The following is a 15,884-nucleotide window of genomic DNA, read 5'->3' on the forward strand; positions in this document are numbered from 1 at the left end:
ATTCCAGCGAGGAGGATTCTGGGAGGGCAGGACATGTGGTATCTCCTTTTGACCTTTCCCGAATTCTTCTGGTTGGTGGTGGCTTGTTGGTTTCATGTTCCTTACGAGGACCTCCTGTTGTAAAATAACTAATGCAGATGGTTACTATAGTACCTGGCCAGAGTGGGTCATTTCAGTGTTTCCGGTAACAGCAGGAAGCAGATCTAGAAAGGCAGCTTTCTGAAAAAAGGGGGGTCAGGACCTTGCTTAGCCACGAGGTATTATGAGGTCTCTGAGTGAAATTTTTTGAAAGTGAAAGTGAAGTTGCTCAGTCCTGTCTGACTCTTTGCAACCCCATGGACTGTAGCCTACTAGGCTCCTCCATCCATGAGATTCTCCAGGCAAGAATACTGGAGTGGGTTGCCATTTCCTTCTCCAGGAGATCTTCCTGACCCAGGGATTGAACCTGGGTCTCCCACATTGTAGGCATTTTACCATCTGAGCCACCAGGAAAGTCCTAAGTGAAAGTCCTGAGTCCTAAGTGAAATTTTTTAGGGCAGCCAATTAGGGGTAGAAGTAAGTGGATGAATATGTAATGCAGGGAGCAACTATCAACACCCCCTGAGAAATTCAGGAAGACTAAACTCACGTGGCTTCCCCCTCACCTGTGAGGGAAGAGGGCTGTCCTTATCTTTGCAGACATCCAGCCCCGCTACCCTTGCATGCGGTGATGTGAGTGGCCATGGTTTCCCTTCCTCGACAAACAGTGCTCTTAACTGAGAAACATTTTTGAACAGCTTGCTTGCTGGTTAAGTCAAATAGAATGAAGTATCTCTATTCAGTCAAGAGATTGAATGCAGCATCAGCTTCCTGCAAGGCACTGTGAGTGATACAGAGAAGCCTGAAGGAAGACACATACAGAGAAGAAAACTTTCCTTGAGCACCAATTCATGTCAAGTCCAATGCTAGGAAGTTTGCATCCATTCTCTCACCATTACAAAGTGGCAAGAAACAAATTGCCATGAGAGATGCAAATGACCATGATGATAATAATAGTCATTATAGACATAATATGCTATGGAAAAGTCTCTTCATTCCCCTCTCCACCTTGCTTAGTTTTCCCCTAACCATCCTGGCTTCTGTTTCCTGAGCTTCCTTCCTGCTGTGCAGGGCCTCTGAGCCTGTCTTTGGTCTTAGTCATAAAATGATTCTGGGAAAGAGAAGAGACTGGTCTCAATAGGCTGAGATCCCCAGTGTGACCTTGACCCAAATGGAGACTTCCATGGAGAAGAGCAGGAAAGAACAGTTCCCGGAGGATGGTGCATTAAGGAAAGGGCATCCCCAGGAAGTGATTCATCACTCGTGACATTTAAAATGAATCTGGGAAGAGCCAGCGGACAGGGACCCACAGAAAGGAGTTCCCTGACTAATGCCCAGAAGAATGAACTAGATGTGTCCCTTCCAGGACTCATCCATCTCTCCCCAGCGTCTACCCTGCAGTGGCACCGCCTAAGGACTCCAGGTTTTAATCCCAATTAGATTCTCCATTTACTGCTTGACCTTTGATCTCTTAAGTAGTATCTACACAACCCCAAAACATCTTATCAGTTGAATCAGAAGATTTTGCCAGTCATTTACCTAGAGCTCTGGGCTCCAAATTTCTGGACCAGCTTGAAAGGATGCTTTTATTGAATTGATTAAATTGGCCACATGTTTCCCCTTCATTCTGGCATGGCCTCAGGTCCATATCTGGTTACAGCACTAGAGCCTACAGGAAGGATGAATGAGAAACGAATGTGCATTCTTTTCTTAAACCCACAGTTTTGCTGACTGCACTTTGCTGGAAGAAAGTAGAGTGGGTATACTAGGTTTCCATGAGCCAAATCTATGGAAAGGGCCCCCTCCCTGTTTGATGGCCCTTCTTTAGTAACAGTTATAATTCACAGGGCATTTGACAGTTTATGAAACACTGCCACATTATCATTTCACTGACACTTGATGCAAAATAAGATATTATTTTTCTTATTTCACAATCAAGAATCAATGTTCTCTCACCTGCCTCAGGTATAATAACCTAAATAAAATTTAGCCTTCTTGCGCCTGTTATCAGACTCAACTCTTGGGATCTGAGATTTGGGGATCATTCATACCCAAAAGGAGCACATCTGACTCCAAAAAAGACTTGGATTCAAAATGATGCAATAAGTTCAAAATCTGGTGGACCTTTCTGCTCCATCTATATAGTGTTAATAGATAACATGATCTTAGGGGGAAAATTCAAATGGATAGCTTGACTCAGAAGTCAACAAATATTCCCATGTACTATAGATGGAACAGAAAAATGAGGGCAAGTGTGAGCAGGATTGAAGCCGCAGCTGCTGGTTCCAGTGTCCAGGGTCGGGAAACTCAGCTCCAGTAGACATTGGTCCAATTGTGAGTGAGACAGAGGACCATATCTGGGATTATTCTAGAAGCCACAAGCAGCATGGTGCTCCTTTACTTCCCCAACCCCTTCCACTTTGCTCTTAAAAAGAGGTTTTAAAAAACACTGCTGAACAAAGATTTTTAGGGCACCAAAAGTACTGTGTGGTGGCTACCTGTCCTTAGACATTTTTCCAAAGTCACAGAATATACAACGCCAAGAAAAATCCCTAGTGAACCTTAACATAACTCACCGGACTTTGAGGCATAATGATGTGTCCGTGTACCTTCATCAGTTATAACAAGTGCGCCCCTCTGGAATGGGGTGTTGATAATAGGGGAGGCATGCCTGGGGGTGGAGGCAGGGAGTCTGTGGGAAACTTCGGTTTCTGAGTTCTGAAGTCTGAGCTTCTGCTCAGTTTGCTGTGAACCTAAGACTGCTCCAAAAAAAAAAAAAGCCTATGTAAAAAAAAGAAACAATACCTGAGGCTGAGAACTCCCTTGTGCCATGCTTAGTCACTCAGTCATGTCCGACTCTTTGCCACCCCATGGACTGTAGCCCACCAGGCTCCTCAGTATTCTCCAGGCAAGAATACTGGAGTGGGTTGCCATGCCCTCCTCCAGGGATCTTCCTAGCCCAGGGATCAAAACCAGGTCTCCCACACTGCAGGCAAATTCTTTACCATCTGAACTCCCAGAGAAGCCCGAGAACTCCCTTATTCTGTGCTTATCCTCATCTGGAGGTCTGGGAGCCTGGAGCCGCTGTGAGGACCCACAGGCAGTCTCATAAGCAGGGATTAACCAGGTCAACCACTGGTCTGCTGGGTAAAACGTTGCTTAGGGACAAATAAGATGGGACTTCTCTGTCTTCTGTGCTGGCAGCTCCACCTCTTCCTAATCACTAAAATTGGAGTGCCCAGGAGGCTTTTAGCCTCTTTGGACTCTATCTATACTCACTCCCCTAAAGCAAGGATCCCCAGCCTCCAGGATCTAATGGCTGATGATTTGAAGTGGACCTGATGTAATAATAAAAGAAATAAAGTGTACTATAAATGCAATGCACTTGAATCATCTCCAAACCACCCCCTTGCCATATCTGTGGGAAAATTGTCTTCCACGAAATTGGTCCCTGTGCCAAAAAAGTTAAGGACCACTGCCGAAAAGTGTTTCTATTGCTTGATGCGTCCCAAATTTATGCGTGTAGCCTTAAACTCCCACTCTGAGTTCTAAGCTCATATAAATAAATGCCGTGAGGACAGAGACTGTCTTCATTCAACTGTCCATCATCCCTCATGGTACCTGCGGCAATACTGAGGCAGCCGGTGTGGGTGAGAGATGCTGCACGACATTCTCTGCTTCCCAAATAGAGGTGAGATTGGTCATGCAGCCTGGACAGTCCAGTCCTCGTGGCTCAGGCCCGTGGTTCCACTGTCAGGACGCTTGAGGGTGACTTGTCCCTGTGGCATTCCAGGGGTCTGTCCATCTTCACTCCTACATGAACGCCACACTTCTCCCAGGCTTGACCAAAATACCAACACCAACACAGATTTTTCAGCTCCCACACAACTGGAGACGAAAACAGCAGAAATTATTCAGCCCAATCAGAAAAATTTCCAGAATAAACCCAAGAGGCTCCTGGAATAAGACAGAAGGGAATTTCTCTGAGACTCAGCAGAGACAGTTGATGTAAGTTACCACTGGAATAGTATACCCATGTGGTTGGTAGGTAGCCTCTAAAATAACCCCCAAGCATCCCCACCCTCGGTATTCACACGTTTGTGTAATCCCCTCCCTTTGAATGTGGGCTGTATATATTGACTCACTTCAAATGAATAGAATATGGCAGAAATAATGGTACACCACTTCCAAGATTTAGCTATAAAAAGACTATGGCTTCCTTTGGAGGCTGTTTCTGCTCTCTTCAAAGAAGGCAGCTGCCACGCTCGAGGCAGCCCCACAAAAAGGCACACGTGGAGAGGACCTGAGGCCAGCCAATAGCCGCGTGAGTGAGCGTGAAGGCAGAGTCTCCGCCAGTTGAACCTGGAGCCCCAGCTGACAACCTGACTGCATCGTCAGGGAGCTTGAGCCATAACTGCTGTTTAAGCTGCTCCCAGATTCCTGACCCACTTAGAACTGTCAGATAATAAACATTCGCTGTTCTCAGCTGCTGTACATGTATTAGAAAGCAGAGACATCACTTTGCTGACCAAGGTTCATCTAGTCAAAGCTATGGTTTTTCCTGTAGTCATGTATGGATGTGAAAGTTGGACCATAAAGAAGGCTGAGCACTGAAGAACTGATGCTTTCAAACTGTGGTGCTGGAGAAGACTCTTGAGAGTTCCTTGGACTGCAAAGAGATCAAGCCAGTCAGTCCTAAAGGAAATCAACCCTGAATATTCATTAGAAGGACTGTTGCTGAAACTTAAGCTCCAATCCTTTGACCACCTGATACGAAGAGCTGGCTCATTAGAAAAGACCCTAATGCTGGGAAAGGTTGAGGGCAAGAGGAGAAGGGGTGGCAGAGGATGAGACGGTCAGATAGCCTCACTGACTCAGTAGACGTAAATTTGAGCAAACTCTGGCAGACAGTTGAGAACAGATGAGCCTGGTGTGCTGCAGTCCACGGGGTCACAAAGTGTCAGACAAAGCTTAGCAACTGAACAACAATGTTTTGGGGTGACTTATAACACAGCGATAGATGAGAACTAATGCACCAACTTTAACAAGGATGGACCCCACAGCTATGGACACCAATCTAGCCGTTTCCCACTGTTGTTTGAATGTTAACACTCACATTCAGTTGTGACACATATGTCCAGCTCAGTTGTTAGGTACATGTTGGTATTTCATTTCTTTCATTTCATATATTTGGATGCTAAACACAGCACTGAAATACAAAATATTCATTTCAATGCATAGAAAAGCTCTCGGATACTGCGTTACCTTGGTGGGTCTCCAAGAGAAAGCCCTCTGAAGCAGATCTTAGGTGCCAACATGTTACCAGCAGTGCAATCTCAGGACCACCAGGGTTAGGTAGGGGAGGGAAAAGATGAGGGAAAGGATGGAGACGAATGCAAGGTGGTAATTACCAAGCTGGCTTCGACTTCATCAGACAACACAGCCAGCCACTCATTCACACCGGAAGTCTCCAGAAAGACCATATGGAGTCAGGGCACCTGGAACGGTCTAGGAGGGGGAGAAAAAGGGAGTCATTTATTTGTTGGTTCCTTCCTGTCTCTCCCTGTGGTCAAACTTCATCCAATGGGACATTATAACCTCCCTAAACCTGCAAGTTATGTTAGCCAGCTCCTCTGGGGAAACCAAGTCGCTTGCAGGGACCTGGGGCTTCCCCTGAAACCAAAGCCTCTATAGGTGCATCTGGTCACCCTTGGGCACCAGATCTGTGGTGGCTACAACCACGGCAGATGCAATGAGGCTTTGCCAAAGTCTGGCCTTCACTCTGGGGAGCTGGGACAGATGGCAGTGTTAGGAGACGAGGTGACAGAGGAAGCAGCTGGGGTTCTTCGTTGATCAGGCAGCCAAGAACTGGACAGTAGGTGAGGCTGAGCAAATCAGGCAGGAATATAAACTGGGTTTGGAACAGATGTACACACAGATGAACACCTACTCATGAAGATGCTACTTTTATATCTGAACTGTGTATATATATATAATATATACATTATATAGAATGTGCATATACATTACATAATATACACATGCTATATAAAATATATAGTATATATAGTATGTATACATTATATAATATGTACATGCTATATAAAATATATACATTTTATATATAATATATGTACATACATTCAAGTGTTACCTGTATTGACTCAGATGTTATTATTTGTCCCTGAGGAAGAGCCCACCCTATACAGGAGGCTTAGGGGAAAGGTTGCGGGTGTGTGTGAGCGCACACGCGCTGTGTGCTGCGTGCTCAGTAGCATCTGACTCTTTCCAACCCCGTGGACCATGGCCCACCAGGCTCCTCTGTCCATGGGATTTCCCAGACAAGAATACTGGAGTGGGTTGCCATTTCCTCCTCCAGGGGATCTTCCTGACCCAGGGATCAAACCCACATCTCTTGCATCTCCTACACTGGCAGGTGGGTTCTTTACCACTAGCGCCACCTGGGAGAAAGAGGTTACACATTATATATATATATATGTATATATTTATATATAAAACACATAATACACATATATGTATATATACACATTAAATATATCTAATGTATATGTAGACATACACATTCAGGTATTATCTTATTGACTCAGACTTTATTTGTCCCCAGGAAAGAGCCACCCCATATAGGAGGCTTAGGAGGAGCTCCTGTGGCTCTGAGCAGTTTCATTTCATGGAGACATCCTTATTCCTCTGGAGAATTCCACTTTCCTGGAAACTTAATATTATGTAATTCCATTGTCTGGTTTCATATCATGATGTCACCAAGAACACAGGAAGATGGGAGCTGACCCAGGATGAGATTGCAACTAAAACCCAAATCAATCCTACACAGAGCTCTGGAGCTAAGACGGCCCTGCAGAGTTGCCCCAGTGTGAAGACAAGGGCCCAGCCTTTGTGTCCCTACATTAGCGAGGCATGGAGCAGATCACTCCTTGAGGGGATTGGAACCTTGGACACCTGCTGCCAGAGCCAACAGCAACAAGAGACACAATCTTGAACCCTTCAAGGCCAGTGTTGCTGGTGACCAGGGTTGGGAATTTCAGCCCCCAAAAGGAGCTCTAGGGACTTCTCTAGAGGTCCAGTGGTTAAGACTTCACCTTTCAATGGGTTCAACCTCTGGTCGGGAAGCTAAGATCCCGCATGCCTCGAGGTGGATCCAAGATGCCTCGAGGCAAAAAAAAAAAAAACAGAAACAATACTGTAACAAATTCACTACAGGCTTTAAAAATGGCCCACATCAAAAAAAAAATCTTAAAAAGGGGGGTGGTATCTAGGTGGGATGCCAGCATATCCATGAGAGTTGGCTACTGTCTTGACTAACCTTCACATGATAAGAATTACAACTTAGCCATCTCTGGTTTTCCTCCCAAAATGAGCACACTGATTCACCTTAGACTTTTCTCAGGAGTCAAAAAGGCTTCCCATTAGTTGTCATAAGATATTCTCAAGACGTGTTGAGAATGACCACGTGATGTTTCTTTCCAGCATCAGATGATTCCTGGATTCATCAGAGTGACAGGGACAGGAGCCAGGCCACAGGTAACCCCAAATTCCAGGAAGATTTGCCTTTGCAAATACTCTGAAATACAAATGTACCTTTCTTCATCACCATGCCGAGACTTCCTTGTCCCTCCTGACCAAAGGATAAACCCAGATATGCACTCCAGACGAAGAAACCACTGTCCTTTTGCCTCCTTAGACTCAAAGAAACTAGTAAAATAAAATAGAAACTCACTCCTAGCTCAGAAATCTCATAACCCTCCCCCACCGCAGGTATAGCCAACCTTTCAATTCTCCATGACCTACCCCCATGCTCCTCCTTCAGTCCCTGCTGCCACAAAGATTGCGGGGTCCTGTCGCTGTGCCCGGGTCCTCAACCTTCACTTACTCCACCAGCCTCCAGAACCCCGTGGTTCCCCAAGGCCACTACTTCTCAAAGTGCAGACTGAATGCTTTGGGGTCTGACACAGCAGGAAATGGACCCCTCCCCTGACTTTTTTCAGAGCAGCTGCTTTGTTTTTTATTTTGTTGTTGTTGTTGCTTTTAATCTGTCTTACACACTGATCTTTATGTAAGATGTTTTCTGAAGAAAGGTCAAGAAAATCAATTTGAAAGTCTCTTTTCTTGTTCAACCTTGAAATGTTTAGCATCAATGACATCAAATTGAACATCAAGCTGACCTCTGTTTCAGTGATCAGGCTTCCTCTTTCTGAGCCCAGACTCCCATCTCTCTGACACTTGCAAATTTCCCACTTTAGCTGAGAAGTTGTGGGCTAGAGCCCTTAGCTGTATCTAGCTGGCATTGCATAACCTTTTTTCTTTCCTCCGTCATGTTCCCTCTACAGTTGCCTTCTATTGTGGCAATATTTACTTCTCCATTTCTGGCATAAGGTTTTCATTTTTCAATAAATACATTTCAGGTCTCCAAGTGAATAAATTTAAAGAAAATGATGAAGTAAATAATACAGCAGACTCACACAGTTATGGCCAAGAACATGAAGGTGGTCCAGGGATGAATACCATCCTCCATGGAACCTCTTGCTGGGCATCCCATCTGTGGTCCATCACCAACATCATCCAAATGCAGCCCAGCAAGAGTTCTCCACCTGATTCTGCATAAGAACCAGAGACTCTAATTCAGTACATTGGAGGTGGAGCCCAGGAATCTGAATTCATAATTGGCTCCTCAGCTTACTCTCAGCTTATTCACCAGGACTTCCCTGATGGCTCAGATGGTAAAGAATCTGCCTCCAATGTGGGAGACCTGGGTTTGATCCGTGGGTTGGGAAGATCCCCTGGAGGAGGGCATGGCAACCCACTTCAGTATTCTTTCCTGGAGAATCCCCATGGACAGAGGAGCCTGGCAGGCTACAGTCCATGGGGTCACAAAGAGTCGGATATGACTGAGCGACTAAGAACAGCACACAGCTTGTTCTGGCGCCTGATGATCCCCTCTCTGGCATATTAATTCTCTAGGTCCACCAGACCAGGAGTTCTTCAAGGTAAAAAAAAAAAATCATCTCTCTCTTACACTTAGCTGGGCTTAAGACATAGTCCACAAATAAATGTTTGGAGAACAAAGTCTGACAGGTAGGGCAGAAATGACAGGAAATCAGAAAGTGTCAAGCTGGGAAAGGTCTTTCCATTATATTGGGTTGGCCAAAAAGTTCATTTGGATTTTTCCATGACATTGTATAGAAAAGCCTGAACAGACTTTTTGGCCAACCCAATACCACCAGCTGATGAAACTCACAGAAGCTGAATTCCTTGTGCACAGCCCTTGGCCACAGAGAAGGCCAAATACAAGGTCTAGGCTCCAGCCCACAGTTTTGGCCCACTGCCTCTTGAGTTGGCCAACTTCCGGGAATGGACTAGAAGTTGACAAAAACTTAGAAGATCACAGGTACGTAATTCAGTTAGTTTCACTCACTCTGTTCCACTGTATAATCGAAGCTCTGAAGTTTTGCAAAAGCATAATGGATACTATGTAAAAGAGCCTGGAAAGATCTGCAGACTGCAAGGAAAAGAACAAGCAAATGTACTCTAAGGAATCTGTAGCAACTTCTTCAAATGCAGATGTGAGCCATTAAAGCAGCCCTGGAGCCAAATGAATGAAATGCCTTAGTGACATCAGAAAGTTGAGCCCTCCCTCCATGTCGAGAACGTGAGATCTTGTGTGACCATCTTTGTCCATCCCTGTGTCCTGACTGTGTTGTCTGGATATACGACCCCATTAAAGACCTCTCTGGAGTCAGTTTAGTGCAGTAGTTAGAACATCTGGGCTTTAGAACCAGATTCCTGGGTTCAAATCGTGACTCTGATTTTTTGTTTTTAATCTCTATGATCTTAGTCAATTTACTTAATATTCTCTGTACCTCCATTCTCTCAACTATAAAACTGGAGTAGTAGTACCTCTTCCTTCACAGAGCTTTTGCCCGCATCAATAGTCAGGACAGTGCTGCCTAACAGGTAGTAAATATTTGGTAAGTGTTAGCAACTATTTTTGGCTTCCCTGGTGGCTCAATGGTAAAGAATCCGCCTGCCAATGCAAGAGACTTGGGTTCAATCCCTGGTTCAGAAAGATCCCCTGGAGAGGGGAATGGCAACCCACTCCTGTATTCTTGCCTGGGAAATCCCATGGACAGAGGAGCCCGGCAGCCTACAGTACATGGGGTTGCAAAGAATCAGACATGACTTAATGACTAAACAACAAGAGCAACTACTCGACATTTTTCAATAATCACCAATCGAAAGTACCTATGTTAAGCACCATGAAAAATACAGAGTTGCCCTAGAGGTATGTTCTGGACTGAATGTTTGTGTCCCTCCAAAATTCATATGTTGAAACCTACCCCTCAGCCTGATGGTCTTAGGGGGTGGAGTTTTGGAGAGGTGATTAGGTCATGAAGGTGGAACCCTCATGAGTAGGATTAGTGTCCTTATAAGAGACTCCAGAGAACTCCCTCTCCCTTTCTGCCTTGTAAAGACATACATAGCAAGAAGATGGCCATCTGTGAACCAGAAAGTGGGCTCTCATCAGACACTGAGTCTTCTGATAAAACTTGGTTTTGAGCTTCTTAGGCTCTAGAACAGTGAGAAATAATTTCCTTTTTTTATATTAGCCACCCAGTCGATGGTATTCTGTTGTAGCAGCTCAAAGGGTTTAAGACAAGGTACATGCAATCTGATAGAGGAGATGCAAAGTGTACTGTTACCCAAGGAGAGACCATAGAGTCATAGGGTTATGTACAAAATCAGATACCATGTGGGAAGCATCTACCTGGGGCTCCCAACAGTGATCAGGTAAGATGGAGCAGTCAGATGCAGGAGGCTGAAATGGCAAAGGGTTCCTGGGGCTCTAGAACAATCTGCAGGAAGATTTGAGGACTCCAGCGGCCAGGAGAGATGATGGAATGGGCCAGCTGGTCTAGGTGCCTGTTTGTTCATCCAGGTTCACAGAATCAACCTGATAGAGTAGGTCAGCCAAGTGGAATTTTACATGTATTTGACTTCTGTATCAACCAGAGTCCTGGCAGGATACAGATGGCAACTCAAGCCAAGTAAAAGAGGAGAGACAATAATAAGAGACTATTTATAATGGAGTGGTCGGGATAAGAAGAAACTAACCAGAGATGGCGTGGTACCCCAGGGCTAGCAACACTGGGAGCCCATTACCATTCCTGGACCCAAAAGGAGAAGAAGTATAATACTGCTGCCTCCAGGACAGTAACTATATAAAGAGATGCTCCCTAATAGGAGCTGTGGCCTTTGGTACAGGGACACAGCCATCTGTAGCAAGGCAGCAAGGAGGAAGCCAGGGAAATAGATGCCCCGCCACTCCTCCAGGTGGTGCATCCTGAAGCCAGAGGGCAAGGGTGGTCCTGAGGCCCAAAGCAGAGTGAAGGATGGAGAGTGGATCAGGATGGGGGACAAGGGGTGGGGGCAAATGTAACAAGTTAATTTCACACGCCTCCCAAAAGTATTCTCACCCTTCCTCCTACTTTCTACTTGCGTGGACCATATCGAAGGCTTCCCATGATCTCGGGCTTCTAGCTGGGGTAACCATTGGCAAAGACAAGGATGTGAACACAGCATTTATTTTTCTGGTCATCTCAGGCTAAGTGTGTCCCTCCACAAAGGGAGGCTGACTCTACACAGCTTTCCCTTCAGGCTCCGGTAACGCTCTCTCCAGTTGTCCTTTCTGATTATGTCACTGTCTCCTGTGGCCACCCTACAGCCCCACACCTTTGTAAAGAGCTTTTTCTTTTTTTTTTATGTCCCTTTGACTTACCCAATTCTAGTGTGTTGCCTCTTTCCTGTTGGGACCCTGACGAATTCACTTTATAAGGATGATCTTTCTAAGGTGGGATTTTTCTATAGTCATACAGCTCCAATTTTTTTAATAGAAAGTAATGAGAAATTTGAATTTATTTACCAGAAATCCATTTTTACATTTTACAAACCCTTTCAGAGTGTATACATCCCACTACTTACGGGATACCTGGACAAGGAAGAGTTCAATAGAATTATTTTCTTATACAAGTGGGGAGCATAAGATAGGAGGACTTTCCTTTCCTCCATGACCTTGAGACTCTGCTACTGCTGGTTCTGAACTTCAGCATAAGAAAATCTCTCCCCATGCTAACATGAAAAGCAAACTGACCATTTAGCTTAACTATTCAGCAAAATGTGGGCTTCCTGGGTGGTGCTAGTGGTAAAGAACCTACCTGCCAACGCATGAGACTTAAGAGACACGGGTTTGATCCCTGGTTCTGGAAGATCCTCTGAAGAAGGAAATGGCAACCCACTCCAGAATTCTTGAGGAGAGAACCCCATGGACAGAGGACCTTGGCAGGCTACAGTCCATAGGGTTGCACAAAGTCGGACACGACTGAAGCAATTAGCACACACACACACATTCAGCAAAATATGGATTGAGGAGCTGTTAATCTGAAGAGCTGGAATTCCAATTGTGTCTTTCCTGCCTTAAAAAAAAAAATTAAACCATAATGGTTAAAAAAAATGTATAGTATATGTATAACTAAACCACTTTTTGTACAGCAGAAATTAACACAACACTGTAAAACAACCATATTTCAATAAAAAAAAATTACATGGCTCTCCATTGTGTATAGAATGAAATAAAGCCCAAGGCATATGCTCCAAAGCCCCCGAGATCCACCCCCAAACTGTTCTCTTCTCACCTTGCTCTCCAAGTGAATATCCTTCATGCCATCTACCCCAGACAGCTACAACCCTGTTCCCTGTCCACCTCTTGCCTTTGCTTCTCTGTGACCTTTTGTCTGAAATATATTTTCACCTCCAGCTGTCAAAACCTACTTGAAATGCAAAGACTTATACATAAATCTTCACAGAAGCTCAACTTTTAATAGCCACAAACTGGAAACAATCCAAATGTCCATCAACAGGTGAATGGATACACAAACTGTGGTATATCCATACAATGGACTCTACTCAGCAACAAAGAACACACTCTTGACCCAAGCAGCAACAGGGGTGAATCTTCAAATCATTACACTGAGTGAAAGAAGCCAGATGAAAAAGAGCATATACTGTATAATTTCATTTATATAAAATTCTAGCAATTGTAAATTAATTTATAGTGGCAGAAAGGGGATCAAGAGGCTGCCTGGGGATGAAGACAGAGAAATAAGGGGTTACCAAGGGCCTCGAGAACTCTTTGACAATGAAAGTGTAGTCGCTCAGTCGTGTCCTACTCTTTTTAACCCCATGGACTGTAACCCACCAGGATCCTCTGTCCATGGAATTCTCCAGGCAAGAATACCAAAGTAGGTTGCCATTCCCTTCTCCAGGGGATCTTCCTTTTCCAGGGATCAAACCCAGTCTTCTCGCATTGCAGGCAGATTTTTTACTGGCTTCCCTTGTGGCTCAGCTGGTAAAGAATCCGCCTGCAATGAGGGAGACATGGATTCGATCCCCGGGTTGGGAAGATCCCCTGGAGAAGGGAACGGCTACCCACTCTAGTATTCTGGCCTGGAGAATTCCATGGACTATACAGTCATGAGGTCTCAAAGAGTCAGACATGACTGAACCACCTTCACTTTGGTTTTCATTTTCTTCACTATCTGAGCCGCTAGGGAAGTCTGAAAACTCTTTGAAGGGTGAATAAAATGCATGTTAATCTGATTATGATGATGGCTTCACTGGTTTATACCACTGGTATAACCAGTTTATACCACCGGTTTATACCAGTTTTGAAATACTATTTCAAACAAAATTGAACATTTTAACTATGTGCACTTTATTGTACACAACTATACCCCCTAAAGGTATAAGAAAAAAAAATACGACAAACAAACTTGAAAAATTATTGGCAGCAAGTCAGAAAAAGAGTATTAGTCATAATATATTAAAAGCCCCAACAAAGAAAAAATATACAAAAAATAAAACAATGGAAAATGGGTACAGAGCACAAGTAGGTGATTCAGAAACAAAAACAAATGACAAACATGCTTGCCTCTAAGTGTTTTGCTGGAACAGAATGTAAAAATACACGCAGTTCACCAAGGAGTCTGAAGGACCAGCATCTATAAAGATCATCAGTGAGGCGTGAACCTTCTGGTAGGGAAAGGGCTTCTTTCCAGCATGGTAACAACATTCTCAGCCCTTTTGCCTTCATCACACCAGACTCAGCATCCTGAGCGATACCCAGCACGTCAGGTCACCAAATTCCTTATGTGAAACTGAGACCCATCCCATATTTAAACGTGTCCTTCAATTGTACCTTTTCAATCCAAGTCATCATTGGAATGTGAACATACAGTGGTCACAGTTACATATACTCCAGTGCAATACCTAGAGGGGTGGTCACTAGTCCTCCAGCCAGGACAGACCCTCTCCTTGGCTTTAAAACAGCCTGCATTCTGCCACAGGGAGTGGCACGCCTCCCCGCTCCTCCCCCATGGGGAAACACAAACTCCTGGACGTCATAAGGTGGTGTCGTCATCGCCCTTCCCCTGGGAACCCAGCACAGAGCCGCCTGCTCGGCCTCGGGAAGAATCTCTTGAGATTTAGCACAGCACCTACCAAAGCCCTGTCTTCTACTTTTAAAACTGATCTCTCACAAGAAGCCTGAGCTAGTATGATGACTAGCCTAGCATCATTACCCTTATTCTCAATCTGAAGAAGCAGGGGTTCGCCGTGGAGCGCCTATGCTCCAGGTGGCCCTCTTCCTCGGAAAGGAGAGGAGATCATCATCGTTCCGCCCCACCCTCCCCGCTCAACTGCAGTACGGTCAGTCCCCAGCGCCCCAGCCACTTCCAAAACGCGAGCCGAAGGAACTTCCGCCCAAGCCGCGGCGGAGGATCTCGCTATGCGATCTGGCTGCTCGAAGGCTTGCCCTTCCTCTTCTCCCCCATCCACCAGCTTGTTCCACTCGGTTTGCCCTCATCGGACTGAAACTGACAGGCTGGCCAGAGAGCTAGAGCAGAGCGGGATGGGGGGAGGCGGGTGGAGGAGGGGCGAGGCCGGAGGAAGATTCGAGATGGAAAAAGCCCAGGTGACCAGGCAAGAAACAAGAACATCCATAAGAGGAGGGAGACAAAGAGAATAAAAGTTGGACAGCCGGGGACACCCCAGAGCTGTGGAAGACTTTATGAAAGAAAAAATCGGATGAACGGAGGATGGCTCATTTATTAATTATTAACAAGTAGCACTAATGAATATCATTATTAAAAAGCATTTTGTGAATATTAAATGTAGTTATATTCTAAATATTGTCCTCCCCTTGGCCAGCCTGTATCAATCTTCCTTCAGAAGTCAACTATTTTAATTATTACCACTGCCCTCTATCAAAACCCCACAGTCACAACCTTGATTCCGTATCTCTTCTAGTCTTTATAGCCAAGAAAATATTGTTAAGATATGATTTTCTACCTTTATTTTTTACTGTCTGTCTCCCTGCACTAGAGCATATGCTTTACAAAGACATGGATTTGTGTGTTTTGTACACTGATGTGAACAAGTACTGAGTTCATCATAGGTGCTCAATAAATATTTATTGAGAAAAAACAGTAGTACTAAACGAGAAAGGGAGAGGGGGTCCCCTTCAATGCACCACGCCTGCTTCCTGAAGAATTCCTCTCCCCATCAGCTCTTTCTCTCCTCCATGGCTTGTAAGAGAGGAGAAGAAAACCACACAAGAGGCAAAGAAAACCTCAGTTCAAGCCATGACCTTTGCCTTTCCCTTTGAGCAGGCTTCCAGCAGCGGAGAAGCTAGAACTGAGAGCCCCACCTTGGAGTTCCTG

The 15,884-nt window shown here is 45.0% G+C and overlaps 1 long non-coding RNA gene across 2 annotated transcripts in view; it reads right to left on the minus strand.

The window, feature by feature from the left end:
• Window positions 1-15,405, minus strand: part of LOC132345920 (uncharacterized) — a 30,382-nt gene extending 14,977 nt beyond the window's left edge. The window contains exons 1-4 of one of the 2 annotated variants that reach the window (XR_009495506.1): window positions 14,363-15,405; window positions 5,490-5,586; window positions 5,195-5,287; window positions 3,700-3,966 (exon numbers count right to left, since the gene is read on the minus strand). This is a non-coding gene — a long non-coding RNA (uncharacterized lncRNA). Of the gene's footprint in view, window positions 1-3,699; window positions 3,967-5,194; window positions 5,288-5,489; window positions 5,587-7,485; window positions 7,684-14,362 lie in introns of those variants that run through there. The other variant, XR_009495507.1, reaches the window with a different exon arrangement.
• Window positions 15,406-15,884: the final 479 nt, after the last annotated feature.

This window comes from Bos taurus, chromosome 8 (genome assembly GCF_002263795.3).
Source record: "Bos taurus isolate L1 Dominette 01449 registration number 42190680 breed Hereford chromosome 8, ARS-UCD2.0, whole genome shotgun sequence".
In the NCBI taxonomy this organism is placed as follows: Eukaryota; Metazoa; Chordata; class Mammalia; order Artiodactyla; family Bovidae; genus Bos; species Bos taurus.